The sequence below is a fragment of the Cottoperca gobio genome, chromosome 14, assembly GCF_900634415.1.
Source record: "Cottoperca gobio chromosome 14, fCotGob3.1, whole genome shotgun sequence".
Classification (NCBI taxonomy): domain Eukaryota; kingdom Metazoa; phylum Chordata; class Actinopteri; order Perciformes; family Bovichtidae; genus Cottoperca; species Cottoperca gobio.
In genome coordinates, this window is record NC_041368.1 from 16,164,544 (window position 1) to 16,175,848 (window position 11,305).

Sequence of the window (11,305 nt, forward strand, 5' to 3'; positions counted from 1 at the left end):
AAGTAACGTGCGTCTCAAAATCACAACAGATCAACATGAGATCAGTTATGTTTACAAAAAGTTGTTGGAGAAGTTTCAAGCTAATTTCTGAAATGAAATGTGAATTGCTATATGTTTCTATCAACGACAATATACTATAATACAATCAAAACAATGGGCATGACAAGACTACGTGATTAATTGAGCACCATTAGTTCTGATACATCATTGGACCTTCCTACCTAAGATGTAATTGATTTCTCTTCTTTTTTGATCTCAATTTGTATCAGTCAAGCTCACCCTAACCAGGGCAGATGTGAAAGCAGTCCCCCCTCACTACTGTTGGTTTTATTTCCTCTTAAGTTTAAAGTTTTGTTCTTTTGTCTTTTTTTTTGTTTTGTTTATACCAGGGTTCAGTCTACTTCTGTTTCATTTGTGTTTTTGTTAACAAACACCACCTTTGTCGCATAGACTTCTCCCGATGTGATCTGCTTCTTAAACATCGGCTTTAGTTTTCCTGAGCCAAGCAACCTCTTATACCCTTCACATGGAGTGACAGTATTACAGAGACCACGCATAAATTACATCATGATAACCTTCTAATTTCATTTCATTCTCCTGCAAGAGTGACAGTCGTTTCTCAAATTCTAGCAATCAAATCTCATGTCTCTATGAAATAAAGCTGTTCCTATGTAACAATAAATAATAATTTACAATAATTTGCCAGTCAAGTACTGCAGGCTCATGCAGTCTTTTGTATTTACAGGTACCTGATGTTAAGAAGCTGCATGGGAACCTCCAACATCCTCGTGCTCAGTGTTACTCCCTCGAGTGGAGAGGCGGCTGTGTGTTGGTTCTGATGATAATTAAGTCGATGAACATGAAAATGAACATCCTTTGCTCTAACTTAGCAGTGTAGGTGCTGACTGTGTGTGTCTGTGTGAGTGAGAAAGGAAACGATAGAGAGGGTGTGTGTGTCAATGTGGTGCTGAGAAAAGAACTAAAGGGCCATTTATAGCTGTCACACACTGACAACCATTACCCATGCATTTACAGTGCTCTCAGCACATACTGTCAGGAAGACTGCACACACACACACACACACACACACACACACACACACACACACACACACACACACACACACACACACACACTCCTACCTGACAGAGCCTAATTATCGACACCTCTCCCTGTCGGATGAAACAAAAAACTGCTCTATTTTCAGACTGATGGAGTCTGATGTCTCTCTGTCGTTTTCTTCTTCTTCTCCCCCCTCTCAGCGTCTTTTGTCGTATCTGCGCGCCGCCTCACCCGCCGCCCACCCCCTTATCCGACGTTTGATTCTCGACTCGTTAAATAAGACTCAAATTAAAACAGACAATGAGGAAAGTTTCCCCCTCACAGCCACTTTCATTTGTTGTGATTGTTATTCAGAGTCATGGATGGCAGTGTGCCTGTGTGTGTGTGTGTGTGTGTGTGTGTGTGTGTGTGTGTGTTGTGTGTGTGTTTGTGTGTGTGTTTGTGTGTTTGTGTTCAGAGTAGAAATGGCAGCAAGTGCCATCTTGTCTTTGAGGCCTGCTTCATTAGTTGTCAAACAGAACAGCCGTGCTCACCCCTGGCCCACTATCCTGTGTGTGTGTGTGTGTGTGTGTGTGTGTGTGTGTGTGTGTGTGTGTGTGTGTTTGTTTGTGTGTGTGTATGTGTGTGTGTGATGGGTGTTTGGGATCAAGTGGTGCCTCTGTAGCTCTGCAGAAATTGTTTTATGGGAGGTCAGTTCAATATATCCAAGCTCTGATCCATTATTTGTCCCTCTGATGCAACCAACACTACAATAATGACATATTGTCTGCGTGTGTGTCTGTCTGTGTGTGTACATGTGTGTATCTGTGTGAACAATGACAATACATTTCTCCAGATCACTTCTGTGCTGTGTGTTCAGTTTTGGATAATTGAAGAATGCATTGAATAAACTGATCTAACCAACCGTACAACCAGCACACCCAACCAGTAATGTTCACCAGAGCTGTACTGTGTGTGTCTGTGTGTGTGTGTTTATGTGGCTGTTGGCACTCTCTGGTGAGTAGATCACATTTCAGAACATTCCTGAGCCATGTAAACATTTATACATCAGCAAAGAAAATCACTCACACACACATTCTTCATAACACTCAGAATGCTTCATAAATAAACCATTCAGTGCAAAGAGCCAAGTGTTCACACATTGAGGTGGAATTCTCTATACTGTACGTCAAATCTGTATGAAGGAATCGAGGAAGAGAGGATGAGATGAGATGAAGCAGAGGAAGTGATCAGAGCCCTCAATTTATTCTTCCAAAAGACTCTGTTTGCCTTTCATGTCCCCGAGCAACACAGACTTCCTGGTTCTTCAGTTCAGGTGACTTCACTCCCAATAAAATCTCTTCAAAATTTAAAACTAGGATTTTTTTTTGTCACTAGAGGTTTGTTCAAATTCAGCTCAATTTATTCAGTGTGTGCGGGTGCGTGTGTACGTGTGTGTGAGACAACTCAGACTCTCACCCACGTTTATGAATTAGTCCCCCCAAAAAAACTAGTGCAGACATGTCTTTGTTTTACTTTGCACCACCTAGAGCAAAGTGTGTTTGTGTCTTTCCATGGACTCTGTGAAATCATGAGAATGTCCTCCCAAGAAAAACCACGGTAGCTAAAACGTGAGGAAGAGACGCCAGTGAGATGAGTCTGCCTCGCTGATTGGTCCAAGCGGCAACCTCCGGGGATGAGCAGTGAAGCCTATGCAGAAGTGTCAAAAACTGCAGTTCATCGAATGGCCACTTGAGGCTGTCTCCAAAAGGGAGCCAATCCCCATAGACACCCATTTTAAAACGCAAAACTGTACAGCAGAAATAAACATGTTTACAGTCTGGTACGGTAAAGTGGTTTTTGGTGTCAATAGCTAATTTCCCTATTCATAACAACTGTACAGGGCGTGAATTTTAATATGACTCACTCGTTTCAATTATATTAAGGCTTTAAATTATACATTGTTAGGGGCGTGGCGGCTTCGTGTGGCTTCTTTGGGTGCCATCTCAGATCGCTCACCACTAACTGTCTGCTCTGCTGCGTCACCTGGACCTCAACTCTCAACTCCACTGACAATGCACATTTTTGGATTAGCCGGGAGGTAGACAGTGGCGTCACTGCTAAAATGGCGATGGCTGGAGACTACGTCTATATTTTATACAGATTATACTATGGGCCAGATACATGCACATTACTTGATGCATTATGATGGATTTTCTTGCGATATGTGATATCGCGAGAATCCAGCTGCAAGGCAATACAAAGGCTCCCGAAGGATGAATGAGTGAAGACATTGGACTAATAAAGTTTGATTTTGATTGAGTGAACTGAAGTTACTGACACAAGGTAAGAAGGCTGAGTTGGCATGCAGCCAGCATGAACATGACGCTGTCACCACTGGCCAATCTCAATATCCATCCTTTATAAGTACTGAATCCTGGGAGACTTTTATCAACGTCACCTGCATGCTCAGCGTAAATGTGGGAGCGCATGAGGCTGGACCAGGACAGCGCTTTCTGACATCACATGTTACCTCAACAACAGTTGCATGTTCATTTTATCTTGAGCAGAGGAATTTAATGAAAATAATGAAACACTATACGTTACGTATGACTGCAGATAGTAAAGGAATGGTTTGATATATTGGGAAGTATGCTTCAGATTGATATAATTTTCATATTTGTACAATAGACTTGAAATTACAGCTGTTCCCCTGTTTCCAGTCTTTATGCTAAAATAAGCTGGCATCATATCTGGTGGTATCAATCTTCTAATATCATGTTCGGCAAGAAAGCAAATGAACATATTTCCCAAAATGTTGCACTATTTCTTTAAAACCTCCTACTGTCCATGAGTACTTTATGCATCAGAGTTATAGTAAAAACACATTGCAGTACTTTCACTTTTGGAAGTACATATTTTTGAATGGGGTAATTACGTTGGCAAAGAAGCAGTTTTACTGTGTCAAACTGACATTGTTTTGACACCTTTCATATTAATAACTAACAAATGACTTGTGTCTTCAATAACACAGATCTCAATATATTTTCTCAGCACTGTGTTTAATAGTTCTGAGTGAATTCCCCAGCAAGACCACAAGTTGTTTTGGACTTTGAGAGAAAAGTTGGGAGTCTTTCCCACTGACATCAGTGCAGTGAGACTTTTCTTGGAGCTGTTTGAGGAACTGAATCTTGATACTCTTCCACACTGGCTTCAACATTTGGCTACTGGAAGTCACTGCCTGTTTTTATCCCATTTTTAAACTCAAACCCCAAATAAGTAACCATAAACTGACCAATAACAAATGTGGACTGACCAACTGTTACATCACATTGCAAACATCTAATAACTAGATAGGCCTCAGACACACACACACACACACACACACACACACACGCACACGCACACGCACACACACACACACACACACACACACACACACACACACACACACACACACACACGAATGCTGCTCCTGCCCTGTTTGACTTTCTGTTCCATTCATCACCTCTCCTCTCTGGTCCCATGCTGCTCTGCTGAAGTAAATAAATAAACAGAGAGAGTGTGGATGTGTGGAGTAGAGGAAGATGATGGGAGGCTACTGGGTGAAGTGTTAGCTCAATCATTCACAAGTTCATGTATCAGACTGGCCTTCCTATTTATCTCACTCTGCAGGGCGCTGAGAGATGTTTTTTTCCTGACTATCTTCTTCTCTCTGGCTCTGCTTCTCTCTTGCTTACGTCTCCATCTTTCTTTCCGTTCTCTCTTTTTTGCTCCCTCCTGAGGATGGATGAAGGTGAGTGTGCAGCCAGGAACTTGCCGCATCGATCACTGCGGCATTGGCAGGGCTGACCGGTGAGCAGTTCTGTGAGTGATGCACCGGGAGGCTCCACTCTGGATTCACCCAGGAGGGCCGATCTCAGACCAGCAAGGACAAGGCAGGTAGCTGGCTGGGCTCCTCAGAAAGTTTTTGCTCATCTTCATCTGCGAAACAGCTACGAGACCTGACTTCTATACTTATTGAAATGCGTCATACAAGACATTTTGCTTTGTGTTGATGCTGGATCTTCTCTGGGACAGCAGTGCTCAGGGCTGTTGTCACCTTTCCTCACTTAAAGCCACTATGTGTAGGATTTCTAATTATGTTATTATATATCTTCAAGATATTCTGAAAATGAGAAAATCCTGGTGAAAAGTGGCATTGTTTTCAGTCCCTTCATGTACAGCACATTGTCTTTGCTCCATGCAAAAGTAATTATAAAGTTCAGCTGACGCTACACTCTTTTCAGTACCACAAAGTTTGTCTGACTATCCCTGCAATGCATCCTCATACAACAGTTTGTACGATATCATGCACAAACTTATTCCTCATTTTGTTTAACCTAACCTGCTATGTGGACTATTTTTGCTCTTTATATGTCCCGGTCCCCAATTACGTGGTTTACATATGATTTTGATATTGTGGAATTGCTTAGCAAGGAAACACTGTACATGGAAGCACAAAGAGGGAATTTCATACTAAAAAAGGCCGTAACCTCTGATGAAACCCACGTGTTTAGTCTAACTTAAACCACTGAAGCCTCATATTTGCTTCAGCTGAACTTCACAATGCATTGTTGCACATACGTGGATTTTATCCCCCATCACTTACATTTAAATTGCTTTAGAAATAGATTGTTTTTCGAGAAACAATGACAGCAACGTGTGTGTATTGTTTTAAAACAGACTTGAAAAAAGGTGATTCTATACGTTTAATTCACACACATGCAGAGAATAACATTAATCTAATAATCTCCCGTTTAAAAGGGTCAGTTTGCTTGTTCCACCATCATCTCAACAGTGGTACAAATGTCCTGCCTTTCAGAACGTTTTATTATATTATCATCAGGAAGTTACAAAACATGCATGTTCGACGTTTACTGGTTCAAGGTTTTTTTTAATTTACTTTCATTCTAGAGTCATAATGTACCATTTTTTGATGTAATCTTCTTTAGATAAGCACTTAAACTAAGCAGCATATATTACACGGCTCATTTCAGCTTGTTTACAGGTAAACTACACCGAGTGGGGTCTGTGTACTTACATACACGCTAGATTTACGTTCAGAGTGCTTGCAGCCCTCAATCCATTATGTGTAGCTAATTATGCAATCTGTGTGTGTAATGGTGTATGGGTTTCGGTGTGTGTCCCGCTCTGTACAAGTCTGCAGATAGAGCACGATCATAGCATGTTTAATGCACTGCGTGTATAAAGTAGTTTCATTCAAATGTTCCAGAGGGATGTGAGATAAACTGTGACATAATGTTTCATCATGCTGTTCCCTTTCTCCCTCGGTGTCTTGTATGTAACAGTGTTCTTCTTCCACACACACACACACACACACACACACACACACACACACACACACACACACACACACACACACACACACACACACACACACACACACACACACACGAAGTCGGTAATGTAGACCAGCTCTCTCTCAAATACAACACAATTACGACAGATTACACAGCAATGGCTTCCACATGGTTCACAGAAAGTGGGATTACCACCCTCACAGTATGCGTATGACTGTGTGTTTGTGTGTGTGTGTGTGTGTGTGTGTGTGTGTGTGTGTGTGTGTGTGTGTGTGTGTGTGTGGTAGCTTTCTTTTGGACCACCACCAACACAGCACACTCGGTCTCCAACATTTATTAAACTGGACAAGGAGTGGAGGGAAGCACAGGGTAAAGGGTGAGGGGTGAGGGAGGAGTAGGGGAAAGGGAATTAGGAGAAGTGGCTGTAAAAGAGAACTGGAGGCATGTTGTGGGTCTTTATGCATATGTATGTGTTTATAAAATATAATTTAAATCTCCTAGGATGAGATTAAAATGCAAGAGAAGTTTAGCTTTTTTTCTCAGTTGTTGCTGGACGCTGCTAAAATGAGTTTATGCTGCAGGGATTCAAACTAAAATGCTATTTGTGTTGTGTTTCAAACGTTGCCTTTTGCTGGAGAATTAACATGCCAACAATCCAGATGGGAAGAATTGATAACTGGAGCCTGCACTTCTACTTCAGCATCAGCCCAGTGCCAGACAATCACAGGTGCTGCTCAGAAACGCTGGAATGCAAGCGAGGCCAAAGCAACACCCTGAAAAGCCGCTCCTTGACTGCAACGTGGGCGATCCCGTGCTCTGACATACACTATGTGTACCGGCCAAAAAAATCTCTGTGTGCTTCTAGGCTGACATGAAAATCATCCTGAAAGACAGATATACAATGCTAATTATTTTTATATGATTTGCCAGAGAGGAGATGGCAGCTTACTCCATTAATGGAAGCCATGTGATGGGCCGATGTCCGAAACACTTTGCAGTACAATCAGTACATGCATTTTTAGCATGGCTGTCTGCTCGCAGCCGCACTACCACGCTCTACATACAAGACCACAAAATATGTACAGCATGTGCACAGTTTATTTTTTACAAAAACAGATCTGTGCGTATTCACAGGAAGACAGATGCAATTAAAAATGATATGCACATTGAAAAAATACATCATACATGCATTGTATATACTGAAAACACATATTTTGTTCTTCTATTCCTGCATTAATGATGCCAGTGCTTAAAGTTATAAATGAAGCTCAATAGTCTGAACTAGCAAAGTGTAAAACACAGAGATGCTGTCATTCTTTTTTGTATTTTTATGCAGTATTGAACAACTTTCTTTTTACATATATATCAAATAAAGTACAGTTTTCTTTATTATTATTAATAATAATAATAATAATACTAATAATACTTTACTTCCCTTTGTCCCCGTTGTACAAAGTAAGTTAGAACACAATCGTCACTGTGAGTCCCAGATTTGGTTTATGGTAAAATCCAGATAAAACCGTTATTAAATTCAGTCTAAGGCGATACCTGACTACTCGTCTTCTCCGCTGTGACTCGTATGTTTCTGTCAGATATCCCTTAGGTCAAAGGACTTCACTATTTAACGACTCCTCTGCTCTGCTGTGAGAAGTATGAAATATCTCTGTCAAATATCCACCCTTGTTTCCCCTTCTCCTTTCCGTACTTTAAATGATGAGGAAACCATTTCTTCACTTGATTATTTCATCAACGCCAAGCAGGTCCATCAAGAAGCAAACAACACAAAACCCACAAATTAAGCTAAAACGCGTTATGGTAAAATATATAAAACATCACCATTAAAACCTTTACCTCACCTTTAGTCATATCATTGTTCTAGTTCAATTTCCATAAGTTGTTCCCTCCATATTTCCAGTGTATGAGTTTGAGTCTCTTTCCAGAATCAAAAGTTATTTTTATTCTTGCATTATGTGTAGGTTTTCCGTCTATAGGTTTTATTTTTAAATGAGCATATTTTCAGTGCATATCTCACACCAGCAAGCAGACCCCTCCATCACCTCTGAATTAAAATGCAATATCAGCAGATTTTGATTGTGTGCTGGGGATGTGTGAAAGGACTGAGAGGTCTGCTGCTGGAGCCGCAGCTGTTCAGCATGTCAGACAAACTGAATATTGTAGTGCGATGCCTAAAAGAAGTAGCAAAAAGCTGCCATTTCATCAATGCACAGAGAGCTGATGAAGACATTTAAGTGAAGTAGTTTCTCTCTAGACCTGCAAACATGAGTAAATGAGAGAAATGCACAATTCATTTTGCAAAATAAAACAGGATTTCTTATTTTGACAATCTTTTACTGCATATTTGAGTCACTATTCACTTTTAGCACAGCACAAGAAAACTAATAGGTTTGATGTGCAGGGAGGAGATGATGCAGGACGATAACAAATTAGATGATCTGAGATGAAAGTAAATGTCTGCGGTGCATTTGGACAGGTGAATGATGGATTAACCCTTCAACCAACCGCAGGAGAGCCGCCTCGATCAATCCATCAACAAGGACAACAAACCACCAATCACACCGCAGGGAGGAGAAAAGACCCACCCGCTTCAACACATACAAGCCGACATGTGCAAATCCACAAAAGAGCAAAGTGCGTGGACTCTCAAAGTAAAATGAATCTTCAGACTTTCTCCTGAGATGAACTCACGTTGTCTTCATGCTCGCTTTCTCTTCTCTGCAACAAACAAACAGACATCTCTCAGCTAATTGTTCCTGTGTTTTCCCTGCCACATTCCCAGGCTGTCCCCCTGCAATGCCAATGTTTTCAATAGAGTAACATATCAGACCTAACCCAAACCAGAACTCAACACGGAGGCTGCGACCGCAGGAGTAAAACAATGTTAGACTCCAGGGACACCTACAAGTCCAGGAGGCATATGACCCCTCTGTATTTGCCAGATTTTATTTTATTTTGTCTATCTCAGTGTCTCCACTCTCGCAGTCTGTCTTTCTTTTCCTCCTGTTCCTCTCTGGTGGTGATATGTGGTAGACCTCAAACTATTGTGTTGCAAATGTGAAAGTTTTCCTAAATAGTCCCTGGTCTATTCTATTTACGGGAGACGGACAGGCCACAGCATATTTTTTATGAAGGCTTCAGGTTTTTCTTACGTGTACATTTACATCTGTGTTTTAGACTGAGAGTGCCATTTATCTTGTTGCTCTATTTTTGTTAACCAGCCGCTGGAGCTACTTAAAATAACATGAACTGTAGTTTCATTTTATGCCATCAGATATGGTAAAGACTAGTTCCAGTTCATTACAATTAGTTTGTTGTTTTTGTAGTTCTTTCCAACAATTATTACAGTAATAATAACAAATGATACTCACTGAGTGAAATGCTGAGCTCTGGGAAAGCAGCAAAACAAGTCTAAAAGAAAGTCCGAGGGTGACATAAACAAAAGCAGTCAGATGCTCAGACAGGTTTCAAACAAAGCTATAATATTGATAAGTAAAAGTATGTATTATCAGTATAACGCACTTAAAGTAAAAAACTAAGAATACTCCCTATTGCACGGAAATTGGGCTACGTCAGTGTTATATTGGATTATAATCACTGAGGCATTAACACGTAAGCAGCATTTTAATGATGTGGCTGGCTGCATTAGATCTTAATTTACCCTTTCATATACAGTTGGGGGGTAATTGTCCACTTAATGAGTACAAATGACAAGATGTCCTTGTAAAATAGAGCAAAAGTATAAAGTAGCATCCAGTAAGAAGTCCTTGAGTACATGTACTTAGGTATTATCCATCACTGTAACGGACAGACATGATGACCAGAACTCTAAAAACAACACAGACGTTGAAACAAACCACAGTTGTAGTTTAATAATAAGTGCAGAAGTCAAGTGTTAATTGTTGAAATGTTTGATTTTGGAACTCTGACCTTCACTAAAGAGAGCGCAGCCAGTTTCATACATGATTCAGGTAAATATATCCGTTTAAAATGAGTTTGAAACACATTCAGTTACATCATGAAACTCAGTCAGAGCAGCAGTTGGAGGTCAGCGAATCGTGGAGGTCGCTCTGGCTTCTCAGGTTTCTGTTGTCATATTTCTGGGAATTTGATGCAATGTTTGGAAACCGAGCTGCAGTCAGGCAGGGTGGATCTCAGTTTGACTGTGATTGTGTGTGTGTGTCTTCTGTCTACACTTACTCTGTTCAGCCAAAGATGATTGTGTCATTACAGCATCCAGGGCGTGAGAGCTCTCTCTCACACACACATACACCTACACACACACACACACACACACACACACACACACACACACACACACACACACACACACACACACACACACACACACACACACACACACACACACACACACACAATGTCAGGGTTTATCCCCTCTCTTGTCCTGGGCTCTGTCAGTCATGCACTGTGTTCTCACTCCTCACTCTTCTGATGTCATTTGGGAGTGGATTGATGGGCGGAGGGGGCTTATTAGAGACACACACACACACACACACACACACACACACACACACACACACACACACACACACTCACACACACTCACACACACGCAAACACAGATCTGGTGGGGTGTTAGTGAATTATGGGTTTTTAATGCCTAACACTGGGCTTGATCCAGAGAGGAAAGTCAGGCCAACTAGCCGTTAATCAAACCATTTCCCCGCATGTGTGTATTTGTGCGCCTCACTTCTGATGCTTGTGTCTACACAAAAACAATTCACAGCAGGCGTCAGATGCACATGGATGCAGCTCGTGCAAAGCAAACACTCATAAACACAAACAGCATGTGAGAAACTGAGAAGAAAGAGAAGAGAAAGTCAGAATGGGGGGGTAGAAGAAAAGGTGAAGATAAATAGAGAGAG